The 9,610-nt window shown below is 33.5% G+C and overlaps 1 pseudogene across 1 annotated transcript; it reads right to left on the bottom strand.

The window, feature by feature from the left end:
- Window positions 1–6,446: 6,446 nt before the first annotated feature.
- Window positions 6,447–9,270, bottom strand: LOC143627773 (putative WRKY transcription factor 7; annotated as a pseudogene). Its single transcript, XR_013152641.1, has 3 exons — window positions 8,597–9,270; window positions 8,375–8,500; window positions 6,447–6,609 (listed from the first exon to the last, which is right to left on the bottom strand). The product of XR_013152641.1 is annotated as a putative WRKY transcription factor 7 (transcript).
- Between the last annotated feature and the right edge of the window lie 340 nt (window positions 9,271–9,610).

The raw sequence follows: 9,610 nt of genomic DNA on the forward strand, positions 1-9,610 counted from the left end.
CACGGCTCCCTTTCCGAGAGATAGAGTCGGGGGTTGTTATAAAAGATTATTAATGAATATTAAATGTGTTTTAAAGCTCATTACCATCCAAATAAAAGACTAAAAGAGCGGTGTAATATTAAATAAAATCTTTTGACTAGATCATAAATTCGTTCGTGTAATTTACTTGGGAAAAAAATGGCAACCCTTAACTTATTCTGACACTATAATTCCGTATATCTCGAATGAGGGTTGGTGGTATTCCCGTTTGTTGTATTCCATACAATGTAACATATGATTACAATAAACCCTCAAGTCTATAAATAAGATTACGATAACCATATATAGTAGCGAATTATATTATTTATTATTGTTATTCCTTTGCTCAGCAACCCCTCCCTTCCTCTAGCACGGTTAAACACGTGGCTCATAAATGTTCATAATTGACCATAGCTAGTGGCGGACCCAGGATTTTTTGACAACGGGGTCCCGTTATTTTCGGCGTTCAAATTTTTGGGTCGGTCGTTGTTTGGGTCGGGTCAGGTCAGGTCGGGTCGAGTGGAGAAACATAATAGAAAACAATATCATTATAATAAAACCCACACAATAGGATGTCATTCAAAACGATAAGAGAAAACATTACAATCATGATATGAACAAGTTACATGCTTCCATCTGCAAAATCAAAGCTTTGCCATTACGAAATAGAAAGTAAATAAATACAGGCTCCAAATATTCCTTTTGCTACTAATTTAACATGACTAAACCCATTTTAGATATTTACCGCGTTTCTCACAAAATTCCTCATACTCTTAAATAGCTAGACCATCTAAGTTATGCTTAATTAACTTATTATGTTACAACTCTATTCAACAAGAGTCTAGTGGTCAAAGCCAGTTTCGACCTGAACAAAATTAAAATTTTGAAAAAAGAATCGTTTTGACCCGAGCCAAATTGAAACACTCTTAAATGAACCGTTTTTGCACGATCTAAACCGTGCTACTCTCCTCAAACCCTAACTCCATAGCATGGCTCTTCTCTAAATCTATAATATATATATATATATAACAATACCCCATCTTCAAACCCTTTCCCCATTCTTTTCAATGATTCTTGAATAACTAACCTTAAAATTAAGTTTTTGACATAACAAAGTCGTAATCTAACAATAATATACAACATACAGTTACTAATCTAAGTAAATAATTGCATAAAATCAATCAATTGGATATCTTTATTTTATGGAGTAAGTGTTTAAAATTACCTGAAAGTTGTGGCAAAATCAGAAAGCAATGAAGACAGAGGAGCGCCAAAGGGATGGATGGTGGCTGAGAAGGGCCGCGGCGGCAGGTGGTGGGTTGGTGGCGGTCTTGCGGAGGCTTGAGCAGTGTTGAGGAGTTGAGGTTGAGCAACAACGTTCAGATCTGTTCTGGTTCTGGTTGATGTTATAAACTTAAAAAACCCTAATTATTATATTGACTATTTTGACTAAAAAAGAAAATAGCAAAAACATAGAAAAAACGGATTGTGGATGAGACTCGAACCTGGGACATTCCACACCCAAAACAAGGATCTTTCCCAGCAGAGCAGATCTGTAACATTGTTATGGGGTCCAAGTGATAATTTATATGGGGTCCTTCAAAAATTTTTTATATCGCTTCTAAATAAATTTTAAGAAACATTGGTGTCCCGGGACCCCGACGGCTACTATGTAGGTCCGCCCCTGACCATAGCCAGTGGCAAATAAAGGAATATTCATAGAACATAATGTAACTAAAAAGCATAGCTTAATAAGGATAATTTAATAAATTGTATCTTAGGATTGTCATCACGTAAATTAGTCTTTTAAAAACATTGTATTACATCTTCAATATTAATGGGATAAAAAGTTGAAAGTAAGTAACGTCAAAAACAATGAGCTATCATGTAAAGTTTAAGTATGAATATTAAAGGATTCATCAATCTTACTAATATAATAAAGCAAAATAATGTGGACACACACTATCTTTTTATGTGTTCACATAAGATGACACATAAGCTATTTTAAAAATTAAACCTAATTTAAACATATTAAATTAATTTACTATATTTATTATTATTTTTTTTAAAATCCCTAAATTAAATATTCATTAAATCTCATATAGTGTGATTTTCATAAATAAAAAAATGTTTAATGTTCATTTATTTATTACGTCTTTTAAACTATTTTTTAAATTCTGTATTACAAAATATTATTATTATTATTATTATTATTATAAAGATCCTTTATATTTGCGTAAAACAACTAGCATATCTCTAGAGGTGCACAAAAAACCTGAACACAGAACCGGTTTTTTTTATACCCGGATTTTTAATACACGTACCACCCTACCCGTAGGGTACGGATAGGGTATGCATTTCAGTACCAAAAACCGTACTCGAAACCGGACCCGATTTATACCCAGTAATACCCAAAAACCGGAACCGGTTCCATACTCGGAACCAGGTTTTTCCAATACCTGAAACCAGGTTTTTCAAATACCCGAAATTACCCGAAAATAGCCCTAAAAATTGTTACCTCTTAAAAAAAATCCAATCTATACCCCCAAAAAACCCGAAAAAAGCCCAAAAAAAACCCAAAAATAGGGTATTTTTAATACCCGGAAATAAGGTATTCAAATACCTGGTTTTAGAATACCCTGTTCGATACCCGACGCACAGGGTATGGTTTTTAGAGAGAATACCCGAACCCGAACCCGACCGGGTATTGGCAATACTCGATTTTCCAATACCTGGTCATACCCGAACCCGGTTCCATACCCGGTCATACCCGATTTGTGCACCTCTAGCATATGCCTAAACTATTAAAAGTCTCTTTTCAGACGTGTGTATATCTAAATACCCAGAATTTACCTTATGTGATATTTTAGTTAAATTTGACTTGGCTCTTAATTTATTTTACCATTTTAAAATTTTAAAGCTATCCTTTCATGCCATTGAATAATTAATATGAAAAAACTAAATATGCTATGTACAACGAGATATTTAAAGGTTTTATGAACAATTTTTGTATTTAATCTTTTTTAAAATTTATATATCTAAGTATACTATTAAAATAATATGATTTTTCCACATTGCATCATTACAAGGCCTCCACATAGAATGACATGTACATGCCACCATATGAGCGGTTTCCTATTTTAACAAGACAATCAAATATGTTATATTTGAAAATCCTAACAAATAAGTTATAGAAATATTCTAGATGCATTTATAAATTTCGTCAAATATCATATTAGTATGTTATAAGTTAACATTTGATTACGTTTAAATATAATGATCTTAACGTTTCTTTTAATCACACGGGTCACTGTACAATGTTGTATTTAAAGAGGTTTTATAGATTTATGAATTGTAAATTTTGTTTAGCATTATTTATATCTCATTAATTCATAAGGTATGTTATTATACATATTATTAAATTTAACGTTTTTGTTGTATTTTTTTAAATTACCCGTGTAGCACGCAGACTCTATTCTAGTATACAAATAAAAGAATAAAATGATCACATTAATCACTTTAACAGTTTTTCTAATAATTAAAACCTAGAAGCTTAATTTAGAAGGTATTGCAGCTCTATGTATGCCATAAAAGTCAAAGCAAGGCCACCACAATGTCAACATGTAATGATATAATATCTATATGATGTTGTGGTCCTTTCTTTGCACATGTGAAGTTGTGAACCATGCCATAGTCAATGTCACATGCCACGACTGGACCACTCACCCCCACACATTCCACATATTTTATCTTCTAAAACACATCTTAGCTAGCTAGCTTTTATATTATAAAAGTAGTCTATAATTTTTTATGTTATTTGGATTCCATTTCAAATGCTAATTTGGAGAATAAAGATTTTAGTTAATGATATAATCCGTTGTGTTTACAAATGTAATAATAATTAATCGATTTGATATATCTCATGTTTATTTAGACATTTAGAGGTTCTAGATGGTGATAAAAATAGCCTCACCAAGCTACAAGCCTACTACCAATAGCCACCATTTCTCTCTCTCTCTCTCTCTCTCTCTCTCTCTCTCTCATGTTATCATTTGAAACGGTCAGCATACACACATGCACACATTGTTAACACATATTAAACAAGTTAAAATTAATATCTCCTACAACCAGGTGTTATAACTATCAACAGATTGTATTCCTTATTTTATAACTATTGACAAGAAAACGGATTTCTCTTTTATGCAACTTGGGAACCACCTACGGATAGAAAGATTTCTAAGTGTGCAAAAACCTAAGGATATTTTTGAACATTTTACTCCCAATATGGTATCGGAATCGAAAACCTCCAAACCTACTAACCACAAGTTCAATAGGAAAAGTTAGTTCAAGTTTCATAAAGAATCAATGGATCAGTTCATGTTCATTGGATTACATCGAAACAGAAGGCAAGCGGGCAATAAGCTGCGCCGCTACCCCTTTTTGAATCGCAAAACCCAATCTTTTAAAAACCATATTTGCTGATCTTGGAGTCATAACAAACGATTCAATAAAAGGTCAAATGCGTAAGATGGTCAATTGGTCATCATATAAAGGACAATCAGTCAGTCATGTTGGAAATAGATACTATGGAACACATTAGGATGATAATTAACATGAAGGAATGAACTATCTCATTGGGCTAAATTTCTTAAAGAACAAAACTCTATGACCGCTCCCAATGCCTCCCATTTGAAGATCAAATATTTTTCTCAAATGACTTGTAGATGATGATAGAAAAAGTACTTACGTTTCGTAATGAAGACAAAAAAATTCTATTTATAGGCTTGCCATTTCTTGTAGAAAAAGATTACAATCATGTGTCTACAAATGGCATTGTTGCAAAGATAATCATGTCGCCCTAAACAATAATATTCTTACAATCAATATGTATATCTATAAATAGAAGTACTTAAGAGACAACCCTACTACCTTAATTAACAAGACATAATCATAGGACAAGTTATGTTAAGGTGCACGGGATGTTCTCGGACAGAAAGGTCGGGTACGCAGCTGTAAACCCTTCAAGCAGTGGAATACGGTAAATATTTTGAGTTGGTGAACTCCTACCTGCCGAAGATGTACGTTGGGTAATGGCTTTATATCTGTTGGATATAGCCGTTGAGATTTAAAAAATAACTATTTTAATATTATAAATTAACTATAAATTAACCAACTCTATCCATCTTTTACAACAAAAATATTAAACTTTTTTTCCTACTTTTATATTCATATATCTTCAATTCAAATATATTTTACTCAAACGGATTCAAGAAAAAATTAAAAGCCCAGTCGAAAATCATCTAAATTGGATGGCGATTTGAGCTAAAATGAACCAATTTCACCCCGAGGGTTTCACTATCCACAATACTGCCGGCAATATTCACATGCAAAACAAGGTCAATTCAATTTCACATACAAGAAGAGCTACCCTTTGCATATTTTGCATCCCACCCACACGAAATAGCCAAGAATTGGGTCGGCCTTGCTATTTTTAAAATTGTTGCCTTTTATTTATTTTAACTTAAATATTAGTGTACTAAGATAGAGCATGTGTGATACACGGATGGTTAAAAAAATAAAACAAAAAAACTAAATTTAATAATATACATAATAACATATCTTATGGATTCATAAAATATTTTTATAAATAATCTTCTAAAATACATAGATTATCAAGAATAATTTGTGTTTGTATTTGTGTTTTAAAAGAAATCAAAATGCAAGGTTATGAATTTATATCAATTAAGAAAAGGAGTAGGCTAACACCAAGGTAATGAGTTTGATTGCCACCAACAACTTATTTTTTATTTTATTATGCATGAAGGAGAAATTATAAAAATAAAAACTTAAACACTGAGCAGCTTATGTGAATGGTCTACGTTTTTTTATATTTAGAAATAATGAAATTGTGCTATTTTTTGTTTTTAAATATACATTTTAACTTTATCTTAAAAAATGGGATAAAAATGAGGTGGCTATCTGCACAAAGCACGCGGGGATGTTCTGATCCAAGCTTCGCTACTATCTGCACAAAGCGTGCGGAGATGTTTTGATACAAGTTTCGCCACTACCAAGATATAATCTGGTATCATGCCATGGTTTGAGCAAATCTATTCATCCACCTATCTAAGGCGTTACACCATTGGACACTACAAATAACATGACTTTTAAGAAATGGCAACATAATTGGCAATTTTTATACATATGGAACACCTAAAGATGAAGATCAATATTGATATGCATAGAACCTAGGATTAGAAATAATCTAAAATTACAAAAAGTCTAATAGCAAATAAAATATTCTTCATTTAGGCACTAGGCCATACAAACCCTCTTTCCTTCTACAATGGTTGCAATTAAGATTTACATTTTGTTTTTCAGATAAGATGTGATAAAGATAGTCCAATAGAACACGACCTTTATGTAACTTAAGATGATTCAAGAACTATGGCCGCTGGTGTGTCATTGACGTTGTGAGAATGGTTGTGTTCACCTTCGTAAGTAACAATAAGCATAGCAGGGTCATCCAAAGCTCTTTCAACATGCTTTCTTGCGGGACAACCTCTAAGACTGCTACACTTGTAATAACCCCTTGTATAACAAATCATTAAAAACTGAAACTACTAAACCTATTGTTAAAGCCCAATATTTACAGCAACATGTATAGCTAGATTAATATACTAATGAGAAAGCTAAAACATTTAAGGTAGAAAATATAACTAGAACGAATAAAAAAAGTTATTATACCAACTTCATTTTTTTAATAAAAAGTTACAAAGATAATTTGACATAACAAATAAACACTTATACTTAAATGAAAGTGGTGTCCATTATGTTAACTTTTTATTATTTTAACAAATGTGAATAGGGGTATTAAATTTCTTTTGGCCTACTCCATCAAGCTACAAAGTGCAAACAAATATCGTCAGTCTAAAATTTTAATAATAATTAATCACTTGATTACGAAGATTATACGCATAAAAAATAAATTTCAACTTTAAGAATCAAACTATGTTTAAAACAAGAAAAAAAAGGGTTCTGCTAGAGACACCCACTTTTTGCTAAAACACTCACTAATACGCCTCGTATAGACCTATACGGGACGTATTGGTTGGTTTTTCTAGAAAAAACCAACCAAATTTGTCTGATTATGTTTTTTGTCTTATTATCAGAAGGGTATAGCCCTATACGCCGCCTCTGATATATTTTTTTTAATTTATTATTATTATTATTATTACTACTACTACTACTACTATAATTTCGATGAGGGTGCTGTAACATCTCGGATTTTTCGTATTTGTATTTATTAAACCGATTCGGGATCGTAATTCGGATCTTTCGAACTATTTAAAATTTGTATTTATTGGTATTTAACTGGTTTAACTTATTTTATAATTTCATAGCTTTCAATTATGCCAAATGTCCCTTAAAACCTTTAAAATCACTTAAAAAGGCTAAAAATCGCATTTTCGGGAACTACAAGCTAAAGTCAAACATCTTTGACTAGTCAATTTCTCATGCTTCTGGTCGGAACCGACTTTCGGTCTGGAAGACTTTTATTTTTGTAACAAAATTTTAAGGCTACTGACCAAAACCTGACTTCCAACTCGCTGTTCAGATTCTGGTCAGTACCAGCTCGCTTAAACGTTTAATTTAACATAACCGGAGTTCTAAACATCCGTTTGGATCGATTCCAAGGACATTTTAGAACCTGAAACTTTGAGATATGATAATATAAGTAAAAACGAACTTAATGCCGCTGGATCGATCCAAACACCCCTTCTGATAATAAGACAAAAAACATAATAAGACAAAATTGGTGGTTTTTTCTAGAAAAAGCAAACAATACGCCCTTATAGAGCTATACGGGACGTATTGATGGGTATTTTAGCAAAAAGTGGGGTGTCTATAGAAAACCCTAAAAAAATGATTTGATATCAAAAATTTCAAAATGAAATAAATAGTTTAGTTAAACTATTAATATGGAATATAACATGCTTTAATCCGCACTAACTCTCCCATTACGATTATTTATTAAATAATGAATATATTCTTTTAATTAAAAAAAAACAAAATTTGACTTCTTTTTAATAGGGGACTTATTTAATTTTTCAACAAAACACTTTAATAATTGGTGAGAGATATTCCATTTGATTTGATCAATAAAATTATTATTTTCCCCTATTAAATGACAATAATACCCATCCACAACAAGAGTCAAACTTTCACACCACATTTTCAACCAAGAGGAGATGCATCTCTCTAATCTCAAATCTCAATTAGTCAAATATACCCATCAGTCAACGAGTTAGATGACTCACTGAGTCAACTAAGTCAAACGAGTTAAACGAGTTACCTCGGATGTGGTGAGCCTTTGATCGGTTTTTAACCGTACTTCCTCCATGAATAATCGTCCGGCGGAATATCCGCCATCTTCATACTTATCGCCGGAACTCGAACCACTCGTTTCATCCTCGATTTCCTGCAAATTTCAATCACAATTAAAACAAATATTATTATTTTTATTTTAATTTATTTTTTATATCACAATACCCAAAATAAATTAAAACCCAATTACCGTTTCTTCGAACAATGACACCGGCCGGAAGAATTAGCACATTTAGTATGAGAATCGCCAACGGAATTACATTTCCGTTTAAACGAAGAAGACGACAAATTGGGTTGACCAGCTGAGGAGACCTGAGACAGATTCGTGATCTGGAACCCAGAAGACATCGACGGCTGTAAACTGTCCGTATCTCCGGTCAGCGACGATCTAAACGAGTTCGCCTGAGACCCAGCAAAGTTAATCGTCGTCACCGGAAAACCCTTCCGTTCAAACGACCCAGATTTCATTGGATGCAGATTCGGCGCCGGCAAACGCTGCTGTATCGGCGCCGGAGAATACACCTTCTCCGGCTTCTCCACTGCCGGAGTTCCAACAGCCGCAGAAACAGATTTCTGTTTATCCGGCGGCGTGGAAACCGGGCCTCGACGGAACCGGGCGTGACCCGTGCGGTTCCGGTCGAGTAAAGAAATGAATTTTTTAAACTTATTAACTGCCACGTCAGCAACAGCTATGTAATCGGACGACGGGGTATTGGTTTGAGATGATCGGGGTTGGGTTGAGAGTAAACCGATGAGATTCTCGAGGCTTTGGAGGCCGGCGGCGGCGGCTTCTTGGACGGAGTTATTATTATTATCGTCCATTTTGGTGTTCCGGTAAGCCGGGTTCATTAAATCGACCGCCATGAGGATTCAAAATAATAATAAAGTGGGATGGGTTTGGGTTTATGGGCAATGAACGTATTGAAAGGAGGGAGTGACCGGGTCGTTTTATGATGGTGTCTGCGGTCAAACTTCTGAGCCAACGCTTTACTGGCTGGCTTTATTTGTGGAAAATTGCAGGGTGCTAAATTGTCAAAGTAGACCGTATTTTTGGTGGGACCTATGTTACCCGTTTTAACTTTTAAGCCTCTCTTAACCGTCTCTGTTTTTTCATCTTTATCTTTATTCACTTTGGTTTTGTGGGTTTTTTTTTTAAATCAAAAGGATGTCTAAAGAAAATCAGTGACTTTAATTTACATAAAAT

Source organism: Bidens hawaiensis, unplaced genomic scaffold (genome assembly GCF_021521415.1).
Source record: "Bidens hawaiensis isolate Kalapana, Puna unplaced genomic scaffold, B.hawaiensis_p1.1 tig00004743_1, whole genome shotgun sequence".
In the NCBI taxonomy this organism is placed as follows: Eukaryota; Viridiplantae; Streptophyta; class Magnoliopsida; order Asterales; family Asteraceae; genus Bidens; species Bidens hawaiensis.